We start from the raw sequence: 16,245 nt of genomic DNA, 5'->3' as shown, positions 1-16,245 counted from the left end.
ATTCATTGCAAGCTGTCTTTAGATGATTCTAACAGTTTTATATTATATAATCTACTCTACATTTACTTAGCCTTCAATTGCTTTTCCTCTCATTCACTTATAATTTTCCTTGCCTGAGTATCAATTCATTAGAAAGGGCATTAAGTGCAAAGAAAGTAGAGAGGCAAATGAAAATTTATTTATTTATTCATTTATCTTTGTATTAAGTGATTCTGTCTTAGCACAACTAGGGTAACCCTTATAATTATTTATAAGTGACAGTCACAATAGATTACAGTTTTCAAAATAAAATGTATAGTCTGTCTACTAATGGGTATTTCAAGAGACGCGCCTAGATGTTGTTTTAAATAAAAATTTAGTACCTTTAGATTTCACTTCTTTTATTCAAAATAACAGTTATACGTGAAAAACGACAACTCTTTAAATGTCCAACATGAGCGCGTCTACAGGTAAAATCCGCCAAAAGTCGATTCATGAATGCTTAGCTGTGACGAGAAATCGTTGTTGCAGGTTATACAGCAAGACTTCGCACTACAGCGGCAGTACTCTAAACAGAACTTGCGAAAACCGATTTGAAAAATTGTTCCTATGTATACACCCTAAATGTCACGTGCATCTGCAGCAAAATATTTGAAGAAGTCGAAGACATTCATAAGTACTATAAATAGGTGCAAGGATATACTGAAGTTGAAAACGTCTATCCAAAGCAAGATCAGAAGATCGTTGATTTGTTTGTGGCAAAGCTGAACCTATCGATGCGTGAAGCTGCAACAATTTCAAGGAAAAGTGGTGTTAGTATATTCAAAAACACGATTCGGGGACGTTTACCTGCAAATTCTGAATAAAAAAAAAATTTTGAGTGATGGGATTCAAGCACTCCATTGCTTGTCATTTTTTCTAGTTCACAAGTGTCAAATATTATATAATTGGCGTACGACGTCATGTGAAACTCAGAACTGTATCTACAAAAGCCGGTATACCTACATATTTCAATGGCAGTATAACTGTCAGAATGCGGTCATATACGAATCTTAGGCAACCTTCAAATCCCACAACATGGGACGATAGAACCTTGAGTTATATACAAAAGGTTCCTACATATGCACAACCTATTAGAGCATTAAGCACTGACTTCTGTATTCCGAAAATTTTTGGAAAGATATTCCCAGTATTTTCGATTCTACAGCCTTTTAGCAAGTAGAGTCAGATTCGTCACGCGGCGGCATCAATGGTCGCATTTAAATAGTCAAAACTTTAAACTCAGTTATCTCAAAACTACCTTTTTCGTCCTGGTGTTGTCAAAAAAAGAACTATTCAACCGAATCGACTGAAATGTTTATGTTGTTCTCAACATCAATGGCTATCGCCCGTAGTAGAATCATATTATAGTATTATTTCAATTATTTCGTATTTTTTAATTAAAAAACGAAAAAAAAACTATTTTTAGAGTGCCAAATTCAAAATCGCGTCATTTTGTCAAATTTTTTTATTTAATTCCAGTACGGGACAGAGCTACAGCCATATATATATATATATAGTTTATATATACATATATATGTAATTGGCGCGTACACCATTTTTGGGTGTTTGGCCGAGCTCCTCCTCCTATTTGTGGTATGCGTCTTGATGTTGTTCCACAAATGGAGGGACCTACAGTTTCAAGCCGACTCTGAACGGCAGATATTTTTATGAGGAGCTTTTTCATGGCAGAAATACACTCGGAGGTTTGCCATTGCCTGCCGAAGGGCGACCGCTACCAGTAAAATGTGTTTCTTAATTTTGATGTTTCACCGAGATTTGAACCTACGTTCTCTCTGTGAATTTCGAGTGGTAGTCACGCACCAACCCTTTCGACTGCGGCGGCCGCTACAGTCATACTGATTAATAAACACCGTCCATGTCGAATTTTTAGGCAGGGTCAATCTCAGCGCCATTTTTTAAATTATTAAAATTAAAAAAATTCTTTTTTTTCATTTTTGTATGTAAAAGAAGTTAATTAAAAGGCCTAAACATTTTAAATAACGTTTTTCATTTTTTATTGTAAAATAAATCCTGAAAATACCCTTAATTTTCGAACTCTTGAGCAGCGGGACCCTTAATCGAATATTCAAGTTGAGCAAAGGGGTTAACTCAATTTACGAAGGACAAATAAAGTCATAAAGCGAGGAAGATGCCCGATAAAATATTGGTTTTATTAATGAGATGAATACCGCTTTGGAGACTTATAACCTTTAATATCGGTTATTTTTTAGGTAGCAATACCATGGATGACAGTCACTCATAATTTTCTAAAAGGGCCGCCAAGGTAGGAATGAAATGCAGCGCATCTCTTAACGCGAGGGCTGAGTCATTTCACCTAGTAATAACATGGGTTCCTGGTCATTGTGACATTGAGGGTAACTGCAGAGCCGATGAACTAGCGAAAATCGGCACAAAATGGAGCGATGAGTACATAGACAATGATATAGGTATACCCTTGCAAAGATACAAACTACTTATCTTTGTAGAAATTGTATGAGAAGCGAATGAAATATGGCGTAATGAAGTCACTTGCAAAATCGCCCGACAGCTGTGGCCAACTCTCAACGCTAATCGCACGGAACTTCTACTAAAAAGAGATAAGCACAGTCTTAACACACTGATTTCAGTCATACCGGAGCATTGCCTAATCGGTAGGCACGTCCAGAGAATGGGTGTGCAAACGCATGACTTCTGCAGAAGTTGTCTAAAGGAGGAAGAGAAAGAGACGATCCCGTACTTTCTGTGTCACTGTCCTGCTCTATCCAGACGTAGGCTCGCCATTTTGGGTAGACAATCCTTTAATGAAATGGAAGATCTCGGCTCTGTTGGAGTTAAGAAACTTATAAAACTTTTGAAAAGTACACACTGATTTTAGAAGATATAAGAACAAGTTCCCCATGCGGCATCACAATGGGCCATGAGTCTGAGTGTGTCCCACAGTGGGCAACCGCTTCAACATAATCTAACCTAAAAGAGCCGCCAATGTGGCTATGAAGTAAATTTCTGAATTTCCCACTTTGGTTAAATTTACAGATGAATCTACAAGTATATGTCTATGTATGCAACTATGTTACAAATCCACACAACTACTTATACATGTAACTGTATACGTACTTATACATATGTAAATGCGCACCATAATACCAATGTATGTGGGAGTAAAAAATTATGTGAGAAGAGTCATATGTGAAAAACATTCGCCATCAATAAGAACAAAGAGAATGGCGAGAAAAAATATTGCCTGCTGTCGATTTTGCTTAACTTGCACTTTTTTCGGTATTAATTTAGCAGCTGGCGCTTCTTTACACACACACATTCAAATGTACGAATGCGCATATAGTATGCACCCTGCAGGAAGTGGGACTCGATCAAAAATACATTGCAAGATTCGAAATACACTCGTGGAATTTTCGAGCAATAATTTGCTCACTGTTAAATTTGATAATAGATATGATACTGAATATGAAGCTCTAAGATTTGTGAGAGCACAGAAATTATTTTTATTAGATAACTGAAATACTTTAAATTTCCTTCCTAACGACGCTAGCTATTTTTTATGCATCGAAAAAACTGATAGAAATTAAATAAATCAAATCGAAATAAGTCTTCTTCCATTTGATATTTCCAACGCTGAAAATGCCTTTCTTCTGCTAAGAATATCCGTTATCACTTCCAATATTATCGCTAAATATCATTTGGAGGAACGCTGCTGGAGTGACAGTCTTTGTTCGGATATAAATCCAGGCCGTTCCGGTAACTTATAACCAACCGTCATGGAAATGACATGTCTTAGTCGTCGGGATCGCTAAATCTCAGTTCGCCTGTAAAGCTGAGTTATAACATTCCATTAAATTCAGTACTTATAAAACCTTCACTACGATTAGAAGATATAAAAGTATTTGTACTTATATATACGACTATATCCTTAGCAAGTGTTTAAGGCCCTTCTCCCCAAATTATAATAATTAGTGTGATTTTTGATGTTGCCCTACAAATGGAGGATTCTATATTTTTATGTTACCTCTGTGCCACAAATGGGATTACTGAGAAGCCTTTTCATGACAGCCATTCCTATGAGAAACTTTTTTATAATTTTGATATGACATGAAATGACAATTGGGAACATTGGGAAGAGAACATAACCAGCCGCAGCAACAGTCAACAACAATAGCTCACCCCATAAAATTTCTGGGCTTCTGCAGAACATATTTTCGATCACTTTTATAGTCATGGATCCGAATACGAAGAAATATCAGAAGCAAACATCATTGAAAAGGGCAGTTACTTATAGGTTTTACCAGGATCTAACTCTGATTTGTCAAGAAAGCACTTTATTTCTTCACAAACCACTCAGTAATAAGTCGAAATTGTTAGCAATAATAACACACTGCTAAAGAATAGGACGAAAAAGAAGACAAAAAGGCTGCAAGAAAGAGGAAAAACTCCAAAATATTGGACTACCTGCCGTTTATTTTAAACAGCCAAAGACTTACTAGCAGCTCATCAGATTTTACTAACGCTACCCTAGACTTTAGAATAGGGACTAGGTTAAAGTTCGCCACGCGAATGCAATGGAATTTGAGTTCAGTAGTCACAGAAAATACAACTGCACTTTACACGGACGGATCCAAGATAGATTGCGGCATCAACGCCGGTGTATATTCGAAAAACTTGGAAACTTCCCAATATTTTCGCCTGAGGAATTAGAATAGTATTTTTTTAGCGGATGTTCTCAGAATAACGGAAGCTTGCTGGATAATTAAAAACCATCCACAACAACTATTGGAAGTACATATTTTTTCAGATAGTCAAGCAGCCATCTTAGCTATATAGTCACATATAACCAGTTAAAAAATTGTCGAACAATACAAAGAAGAACTTAATGTTTTAGCACGCGCGAGAGGCCATTACTCTCATCTGGGTACCTGGCCATAGGAACATAGAAGGAAATGAGGAAGCTGATGAATTGGCAAGACAGGGGGAACCCTATAACGAATCCGAAGCAGTAGAAATAGGCTGTCCCCAAGGAGTGCGTAAAAGGCATATCTTCTCTTTATTCCAGAAGCAGGCCGTTGGCAGATGGACTTCCACGGATACCTGAAAAATGACCAAAAAAAAAACGTGGCCAATTTCAACAAATCCAGAACTGACGAGTTGTTAAGAAAGTCACCAGCAGATTTATTCAGAATTACGACAACAATAAATGCCCACTAGTCCTTGGGAGACCATGCCAGGAAGATGAGGTGACCGTATAACGATAGATTCAGAAGCTGCAATCAAGAAGAATCTAAGGAGCCAGTCTTTCATTATCTGTGTGAGTGTCTAAGCCTTGGTGCTCTACGACATAGAATGCTGGTGGAATTTTCGAGGGTTAACTTGCTAATTGGGTATGAGCTGTGTCACTAAGACAATAACTCTATCACCACCAGCGCCACATGCTGGTTTGTGACAGGACATACTTTTTTTTACAGCATATCGAATATTCCTAATTCAAGCTTTTCTAAATTATTTGAAAGGACTCGTATAAAACTGGATTTATCATTAATATTGTACTCATATTTAACTGTCTATAATAAAATAATAACATTTTGTGGAATATTTTAACCCAATATTTCTTATCGGCGTGGGTCTTTTTTGGAAAAAATTGGCGCAATATCAAATTCACATTCTCGATGGGGGATTAAATTGTTCCACTAAAAAAAATGTTTGGAAAATTTCAACGAGTTGAGTTTTGAAGTTTATTTTATGTTTATGTACAGAAGCCAAGAAGCGTAAACGTCTTACGTAATTGCGCCAACCACAATGGTTCCGAGAGTATTCCATGTTCCAAAAACGTGTTCCTCATTTCATGCTAAAGGTCGTCATCTTGAGATCCGCTTGGTTGTTATTAAGTGTTGTGGTTTCAGTAATCGACAGAGATGAAGAATTTACTTTTTTGTATTCATGAAAGCCTACCGATTAGCCCAAAGCAAGCAGATTCAGTTTTCTTCTTTCAATGAGCTCGGCGCCTTTATTTGACCGGATTATCATGACGAGATTTCGCGTCCTCGTTAAAAACATCAAAAATTACGCCTGCAAAGAAGTTTTTTGCTGCACGCTTACAAAAGCTACCTCAAGCATCAAACAAGGCGACATTACGCTGCTTATTGGAAACTTCAATACTCAGATAGGCCCCGATAATACCAAGCAGGTAATGGGATGTCACGGAATCGGAAGTAGAAAAGAAAGCTATTGACGGAATTCTGCTACAACAAAAACCTCGTAATAGGTGGCACCATCTTCCTCCACAAGCGCACGCACAAAGTTACGTGGGCTTCACCGAATCACATAACGGAAAGGCAAATAGATCATCTCGCAATAAGCAGAAATGGGCGCAGATCGTTGCTTGATGGAGCTAGCGACCATCACTTGCTCACTGGAGTAATGCAGCTTAAAGTAGCAGCAAAGGTGGCCCAATGCTCCAACTTAGACCGCTAGGAACTGATGAAATTAATGCACGAGTAGGTAATACAGATCTGAGACCAAACAGGTGGCTAATGGCGCAATAAATATGGTGACCTAGCGCATATAAATATTGAAAGATGGCTAAGAGTGCTACCTATAAAACACAAAAATATTCAAAAAATTAAGGGCTAACACTATTGGAAAAAAATATTTATTAGTTTTAATTTTTCCTATCATAGGAGTTGAAGTAATTCAAACGAACTGGCGATATGGCAAGACGGCGCTACTTGCCATACACCCCGTGAAACAATAGATTTAGTACGTGGTTGTTTCGGTGAGTAATTTATCTCCGATCATCTCCGATCAGTGGATTGGCCACCAAGATTGTGTGATATCACACCTTTCAAAATTGGTGTTTACGGATGGCCGAAAAATGGCGCAGTTGCAGCCAAAATTTGAAAGGGATTATCTTAAAAAAGTAAATGTCATGAATGACACAAAATAGTAAGGATTGCCCTATTAATTTAAAATCCAATATCCCTAAATTGATCACCCTTTACTTACGTGCTACCGAAGGAATCACCCCGCCCCTAGATGTATTAGAGCGTATATCTTCAACTACGATGACGAGATCCAGGGCAAAACACAACTACAACTACTGGACCGGACAATATATAGACAGACATTAAACGACATTCATCGGGAGACTCTTACCACCTTTCTAAGCTTCCGACCCCCGAATGCCAGATACTGAGCGCGCTCGTAGTATTTAAAGTTCCGGCGTATTTCCAGCGCATTATTGGCGACTATTTCAACTATAGTCTATTGCTCTACGACACGTAGGTTGGCGTTAGACAATATGTATAAGGTAACTGGTGTGCTGCAAGGCTTCGTACTTGGTACAACGCTATGCAACGCAATGTACGAAGGTGTGTATAAAATGGCCTACAGGAGCAACACTTGTTGGGTACGCTGGTGGTAATAGACAAACGTCTCGAGCCACTGGCGGTCATATGCAATGACGCAATACGAAAGTGGTTGTCAGCACCAAAACTGGAGTTTGCGGCGCAGAATACGGAAATAGTCTCGCTAAGCAAAAGGAGGGCACGTGAAGAGATCGTGATTACGGTAGGCGAGCACATCATAAGATCCCAGCCGTTCTTAAGTACCTAGGAGACATCATTGACTCAAGAATAACGTTCAAGGATCATTGTGAGGCAGTCAGCAAAAACGCACAGCTAGTACACAAGACTCTTGCCAAATATAGGAGAACCTCGGGAAGAAAAACGACAGCTGCTTTCCATTGTCACCACATTCGAGATAATATACGCAGCGCCGATCTGGGAAAATGCAAAAAAATCACGTATAAAAGAAATATGAACCACACACATATCGAGGAAAATCCGTATAGATCTGTCGGTCAAAGAGTTGCAGAGGCTGTATAACATAGCGCGAGAAATACTGCTCGGTGTTATTAAAGAAGAAGAGAGGCACCGTACCATCAGAGAGTGACAGCAACGCTGGTACCTTTCAAAAAATGGTCGAACAAGCTGATACCACACATTGCGAAATGCTACAAGGAGAAGTTGACTTCTACGTAACGCAACTGCTGAGCGGTCACGGATGCTTTAAAGAGTACCTAGACCGCTTTAATTTGGACCCGGTCTGTCCTGCCGAACCAGAGAGTGTGCAAGGCATGTGCTATTCCGGTGCCCTATTCGAGACTGAAAGAAAGAAAGAAAGAAGACCTTTGCATGGTTTTTGGTAAGCATTCCACAGAGACAAACCTTACTATGCAAATGTGCGATAAACCTCTAAAAATGGCGAGCATTAAGTGGCGTAACAGCGCGTATAATGAAAACGCTGCGGGATGAAGAATGGATGCGAAAGGCGAACCTGCGCCAACTACAGCTTGAACTCCAAGCTGATAGAGATGCTGAATAGTCGCTGCTAGACGAGCACCGAACAGATTCTCGTACTGACAGAGACTGACTGATTTGAGTTAACATATTCCATAACGGCCTCCCGACGCATTACTCAACGGCAAAGGCTCCGGGAGGAGCAACCTTTCGGATAAGAGGTGATTTTAGTTCGGGTTAAAGTACTACACTGACGGCCGCAATGGCCATAGGCTTTCGATGGTTTTCTCCTGCACAAAGAAAACCCCGTTATCGAAGACAAACCACCCCCTATTGTATACGAAGATATTTAGCTGTCTTTCGGGACCCCAGGAACTTTGTCCCGATTACATTCTGGATATAGACCACAACATACTCAACATATGTCCAGCATGTGGAGGCACACCACACGAGACTAACCACCTATTCAAATGCTCTCTCAAAGGCACTTACCTAAAAACTCTTTCCCTCTGGACCCAACCCGTCAAAACAGAACGCTTCCTAAGTCTACAATTAGATGAGTTAGACGATGGTGGTCGGGGACTATATCGCACCTGTAGGGCTTAGTAAACTGATACAACAACAACGACATGAGGGAGAGGGCACATATTCCCACATTTTCTTCCTCCTTCAAAGGTGGATATCAAACGATTCGGAAAGAATATTCCCAATTCTATGGGAACCATACATGCATACATATACAACTCATATTTATGAGAACGAAGGTTTTGACCAATATGTGATGGGCGTCTTGATACCGTTCCAACGGTTAGACCTACAGTTTTACCCCGCCTCCAAGCAATTGATGGTTTTTATGAGATGCCTTTCTCAGCAAAAACATACTCGGACGTTTCCCATTGTCTGTCGAGCGATGACTGCTTTTATAAAAAGTCTTTTCTAGCGAGTGTTTCATGCCGCCAATAGATGTCGAAGCCAAGCCCTACCAAATGGGTGACCACCATTCGACAACGGCGACCTTCTGTAGATTAATTTGTGCTTTCAAATTTATGGAATATTAACCTCAGGTGGATGGGTCGTTCGTATCCGGCCAATTTGTTGAGAAATCACGAATTGTTTATGAAACTACTGCACGTTGCATGTTTCATACCATTTGTTTATGATAAAATGTTATTTAAGTAAACAATTGGGAAAAAATCACCGCGGATATGTTCAGTTAAAGCTTTGAAGATACCTTATGAATTTTGCCTAATTTTCTGTTGGCGTTATATAGCAGAAATAAGCGCCAGTGAATTTGAAGTATCAATCAAAATACCCCTATGTTATAAACTCCTTTACCTAATCTAGAGAAGCATGATAATAAACAGCTTAATTTATCGTTAGCTGCGTGCAGAGTTTTCATATCTTCTTAAAAGCGATTTTATTTAGTGCGCTCAGCAAAACTCACAGTCCTTTGACAAGGACTTTAGTGGAATAGATGCCTGCTAAGCTAACTATTGCCCATAGAGATCTACACTTATATCGTTGAAAGTAAGGCACGATCTGTAAAACTGTTTCTTACCCTTTCATTCGGCAATCAAAAACGGGATCTAACATAGCATGCATATTGAATTGATATCTGTAGGTCGCAGACTGGTTCAATAGATAAGAGTATTCGAAGCGTGAACTTGCAAGGCCGCCAACTTTTGACGTAAATTACGTACTTATGTATATTCGCTTGTATGTGCCAGCGAGTGTTTGTCTAACCGGTGCATATGTATATGCATACATATATATGCTCCTATATACAGACAACTATTTCCGACGCTGACCGGATGTCCTGTGTAATATTTGCTGATGCCAGCAAAAGCAAATTCAATGCAAACTGCGTGTATGTATGTATTTTAACAAGTTTATGTATCGAAGTAGAAGTGCATTCAAAGCAACTATAGTGAGTTGGTGAGTACATTTGTCTACCCGCACGTACCCTTTGCATGGTTGTCAACGTGGTTGTCCAGCCCGACGTCCTGTCTTTTAAGCACTTGCAGATGGTAGCAGCTGTTACATCACCATCACTATTTCTGCATACCATGAAATCACATCGCTTTTCGATATCAAAGTTGCGAATGTCGCCCCTTGCTGCTTCGAATACACTTCGGACTTTTATAAAATGTAACCCCTCCCCCCGAAAAAAACCTGAATATTGCCATCAGCAGTCGTCATACATAAATTATATTGCACTGCTTCGAATTCAAAGTATGTGCACATACATATATATTTATTTGTGTGTGTGTGTGTATTTCGGAAAGTAGTGTTTTTGTATTTTACATGCAACAACACTTTTACACTGCATGTCTTCAAATTAACACAAAACGTCAAATAAATCTACATCCATACATACGAGGGGCTGCTGATAATGCTACTACCTGAGGATGCGATGCCTCATCGTCTCATTACTGATAATACAAATTGTTTCCTTTGCACGTTAATCATTAAAGTGATCTTTCTCGTTTAAAAAAATACACCAAAATAAATTTTTGAAAAAATACGGTTCTTGAGGACTCTGTATCTTCATACAAATTCGTAAAGAAATGCGCTCGGCTATTTCAATAAAGACGACAGACCTGTGAAATGACCGCCTCCAAGACGTACAGTGGCGGTGGTGACCAAAGAAAATGTTCAAAAAGTCCAAAAAAATTTGTACTAGCCGATGGAAGACTTAAACTGTCATCGGCAGCAGAAGAAAAACAAATTAGCGGAGGATGATTTAGAGAAACTATACATAAAAATTTGAACACGAAAAATATTATATATCATCGGTTCCCGCCACTCGGCGATTGGAGAGTTGGAAAAATTGAATTGCGATAGGAGCTGTAAAAAAATCGGGATTCACTTAAAATGAATCCGGAAAGTCAAATTCAAATAATTTGTTTTTTTTATTTACAAAAATATATACGAAAACGAAGATTTTCGGCGAATTTTTTTAGGGAAATCTTATGAATATTTTTTCAGTGGCATAAAGGTATTATATTCACTAAGTAAAACATGTATTTCACCTGAGAGGGCTTACTTTGAAAATTTAAAAAATTTTCACTCATTAGTTACCTGAGTAAAATGGTACGCACTTATGTCTATTCTTATATAAAATAGACTGCGATATACAGAACTTAAAAAAACTTCGAACTATATTAACTTATTCGTCATACCATAAATAAATATGTCACACCCACAAATGTAACCTCGCACTTCAGCGTTCAATGAAACATACCGATTTGAATCTAATTTTATTCTCTAATTGAGAAATACTAATGTTGGTATAGCGAAGGCGTAGCTACTTATGTGTATTTATTTATTCAATCCATTGAACAACAAATTCTTACTGACTATAAATGAAAAGTACTTAAAACTAATTAAAAGTATAGTAGGCTACGTAATACTACACAGGCTAGATATTATATATCCCAAAACTTTAAATATTGTTTAGTTCCGTGAGAGTTCTCACCAAGGGAGCATGCTTTGCATACTTTGTAATGTACAACAGCGTTAAAGATAAGCATTATCAGGAGGTTCTAACAGTGAACTGTTCCACTCAAGCGGTTGACGACAATGTAGTTTGAAAAGTTTCAAAAGTTGAACAAAACTTGCACTTTGAAAGCCTCTCATTATGCCCGTTCTTTTGTATGGCTCAGAAGCTCGGACGATCATAGCACGTCACACGATGGATTTTGGAGTATTCTGGGGAAGATTTTTAGATCTTTGCACGATGAAAGCTGCGAACTTTAGGGCGATATAGACATAGTGCAGGTCATTAAGATTCAGTGGCTCCGCTGGCTAGCAGAGGCAGCAGCGGCATATTCCAAAAATGTTCACCTCTTTGTCAAGTCTTTCGTAAGCTAAGAAGTAAATTCGACAAAAGTTTTCCACTACGGAGAAGGCAACTACTTATAAACATTCATTGCCATCTGTCTTATTTAGTTCTTGCGCTCTTTGGTCAGCTATAAAGTCGAAAAGTAAGTTGCTGGTAAAGCCCTACGACGTACTTTTAATATTCCCTGCAGCAAATGTCTTCATAAACCCTTTGTTGTAAAGCGAAAACAAAGATGGATGTGTCAGTCAACGAACACAGAATACAACTGAGTGAAGAATTTTCGAAAGAAATGAATAATTTACAAATACACTAAAAGCATACATACAAAGAAATGCACCAGTAAATGGGAAATAATACTGTCCTTTGAGGCACTTATAAAGACATATGTAAGTACGTGTGTGTACTTGCATACTCTCTGTTCAAAAAGTACGCAGAATTTTACCAGCAATGATAAGGGTTTAATTACTAATTGATACTCATTGCGCTTACTTCATTCAGGTAGTCTTCATGGTTACCAATACACGTACACCTGTATATCTCATACTTCTTTTATCTTCAAGACAATGTGCATAGATCAATTCTGGAACCACCTTCAACTTCTTTAGCTACTTCTGCGAATTCTACTTTATTATCTCTGTCATCTCAAACGCTTATCGCGAGGTATTATTCATGCTGCTCATGTGGTATAAGGGGAAATCAAGATCATATCAAATGAATACCGAATTGTATTTACATGCAATATATTGTTTTTTGTCACTTGGCTTTATATAAGTTTGTCCTGTGGAGAAAGACACTCCTATTTCTCCACAATTGCGGGCGACGAACATTCCCCTTCAAAAGCTTTGGTGCCCTCATATACCATACGTATAAGTATGATACAGTTTATTTTCAGTTTGGAGCGTGGCGTAAAAAAATGACTACGTCTCATTCGCAAGGCATTGCGGAGCGAAACAGTAATATCGACTCATATCTGTACTATCATACTTAATAGCTGCTAAAATCGGTCGCCCCTCGACAGGCAATAGCGAACCCCCGAGAGTATTTCTGCCCTAAAAAAGGTCCTCATAAAAAACCATTTCCCATTCGGAGTCGGTTTAACTATTGGTCCCTCCATTTGTGGAACAACATCATGACGCATACCACAAAAAGGGAGAAGGAGCTCGGCCAAACACCTAAGGTAAAGTGTACGCGCCAATTATTTATTTATTTTGTTTTTATATTATGTACTAATATGTTTTTTTCACTTTGTCGATGTTTTCGTTTGTTACAGGGAGAAATGGAGTATTTTGCCTTATATAATATTATCAATTTTCATAGATTTACTAATTTTATTATCGCTTTATTATTTCTTTATAAATGTTTAATCTACATTATCAGTCTGTAAGTCCTTCCTGCATTTCACAGTACGATATAATTATGAACAAAGTCTTCAGAAACCAGCCGACTCGTCAACTCTTCTCTATTGTGGGAAATTTGGTGATTCTTAGGGTGACTAGAAATCGTATCACCGTGTTTTACACATCATCATAATAATGGACATTTACTACTTTGGGAAGCTGTTGGCTTGTTAGAAGACACATACAATTTTCCTTGCAATCACCCAACCAAAACAACTCTCCTTTACCAACCGAGCATGCAACTGGCTTTGAAAATCCTCATTACGAGAGATGTTTAGTGGCTTTAGAGAGAAATGCATACGCTGTTCCTTTACCTTACCGTGAAATTGAACCACAAAGCGGTAGATATGAATCGCGGAAGGTTGTGAATTCTCGGAAAGGCCATGAGCGAGACAGTGCAAGGTTGATATTTAACACTCACTACTTCTAGTCTCTGCAGCCCATAATCTTGAGGTGGATACCCATGTTATTACATCGGCCACTGACTTTATAGAGAGACCATTTAGTTAGATTAGCTGTAAAGACCGTTTTTGCTGGCTTTTGGCCACACCTGTAGCCGTTTTTTTAGACAAATATTACTGTCAATTCAGCCTGTAAGGCCAGAGAAGAGCCCCTATGAGGGATTTCAAAAAAATAAAAAACTTGTTCTATCATTTGATATTTCATATCCACAATGGGCTTCGAATCCGAACAAGCCGTTTGGTAGTCACACCCACATCCTCTTAACTTCGGCGTCGCCCAACGGTTCAATATCTGCATCATCTGCACATCTAAGTTTCATTCAGGTCAGTGTTGCATTCATCCTGATTGCATTGCACCAACCTGAAGTATTCTTTAAGGATTGACTAGAAGAAAACTCGAACTTCAAAAGTCAATGGTGACATTCAAGAGGAATTTTGCCCCTCTCTTGCCATCTCGGGAGGAATGGAGTAAGGGACTTTTACTAAATACCTTCGACACTACAGTCCACACAGATGGTTCAAAAATGGATTAGGATCTTGCAGCTGGGATATATTCTCATAGGCTTAGAATTGAAAAATTCTTGAATTAGAATTGAAAATTCCCATTACTTGCAGTATCTTCCAGGGGGATGTATTGGCAATAGAGGACGCTAGTAGACTACTAATTGGAGACTTCTCTTCTAAGTGCAATATCGCTGATGTTCCGGATAGCCACGCTGCAATCCATGCACTGGATTCAGTTACAAACTCAAAACTGGTGGAACAAAACAGAAAAAGCATTGAGTGTAAACCATAAAGTTACCTTAATCTGGGTCCCGAAACATCAGAACTTTGAAGGAAACGATAAAGCGAGCAAACTGGCATGAGGGGTATCTGCCATTAACAATGCTTTTGAAGAATCGGTATTCACACCACTGGGTGGAGTAAATAATGCAATTTCCTTAAAATATCTACAAACTGCGGAAGGCAGAGGGAGACACCAGACAACTTGCAAAGACAAACAAACGTCAATACTGACATATATGAAACGAAGATATGCCTTGAAATTCACTGCAGTGGTAACTGACTTCTAGTCTATCGGGGAACAAGCAGCCAAAATGGGGATCCCTCATAGCTGTCACAGTTGTATGCAACCGAAGAAAAAGGAAGAAGAGAAAGCGAGCCCTTGTCAAACCACTGATTGAGAGTCTCGAACAAGGTACGGTGCACTAAATAGGGCTTGTTTACTGGAACGGCCGCCCTTGGTCGGGAAAAACCCGAGCCATTCCGGTAACGTAGAACCGGCTGCCTTTTCCTATGCCCCATCAAATCCACTCATCTAACACCTCTCTTCCTCTGGACCCAATCAGTCAAAACAGGAAGTGTCCTGGGCCTACCGCTAGATAAACTGGACGAAGACGACTGACTGGTGATTTACATTGCACTAACGGGGTTTAGTATTGCTACAACAACAACAACAAGTCTCGACCAACTGTCTGGCTTAGACCTCAACAACCTTATAAGATTCTTAAACCGCACAGACTGGATATAGTGATGCTGTAAATAACCATTAAACAAGTTGGGATGTGTCAAAGAAATCAACCAACCTGGCTACTAAAGCGCTGATCAACGAATATACTATACCATCTGCGGCCATAATTCAGTGACAGTTTCCCAGGAATTTTCCTTAACTCTTCGGTACCATTCGGGCTTTCAACCTATATTGATACCAAAAAGTTGACTTGAATGAAAAGTGTATAAATCCACTCCTTTCCTTTCTATTTCTTTACCAATAAGTACCATTTCGTTGCTGAGGGGTCGTTTTAACTAATCGCGATGTTTACGACATTGTGAAATATTTAGATTGGCATTGAGGCATTAAATAAATACTATTTTAACAAACATATTATTTACCACAGCTGTATTGGAAAATGCAATACCCTACCACAAGTTCCATTTTGCCATTTAAACTGGATGTGTGCCAAATATAACAAAAATGTGGATAGGAGCGGGCTATTTGCACACAATGCCTACTACTCTGGTTTCTGGCCCATGCCCCTAAATGGTTGTGCTGCTAATTCGGGTTCCAGAATCACGCGAGTTGCTACTGCAATTTATAGGGCTATTTATTGAAAATTGCAGAGATTTACGCACAACGGATAGAGAGGGAGGTGTTGAGTTCAATGTTAGTGTTGGCTTTGGCAACCCCAGCGACCAAGCGTGTGCTATCTGCATTTAGG

The sequence above is a fragment of the Anastrepha obliqua genome, chromosome 5 (genome assembly GCF_027943255.1).
Source record: "Anastrepha obliqua isolate idAnaObli1 chromosome 5, idAnaObli1_1.0, whole genome shotgun sequence".
NCBI lineage: Eukaryota > Metazoa > Arthropoda > Insecta > Diptera > Tephritidae > Anastrepha > Anastrepha obliqua.
Note: the sequence above shows the minus strand (reverse complement) of the source record.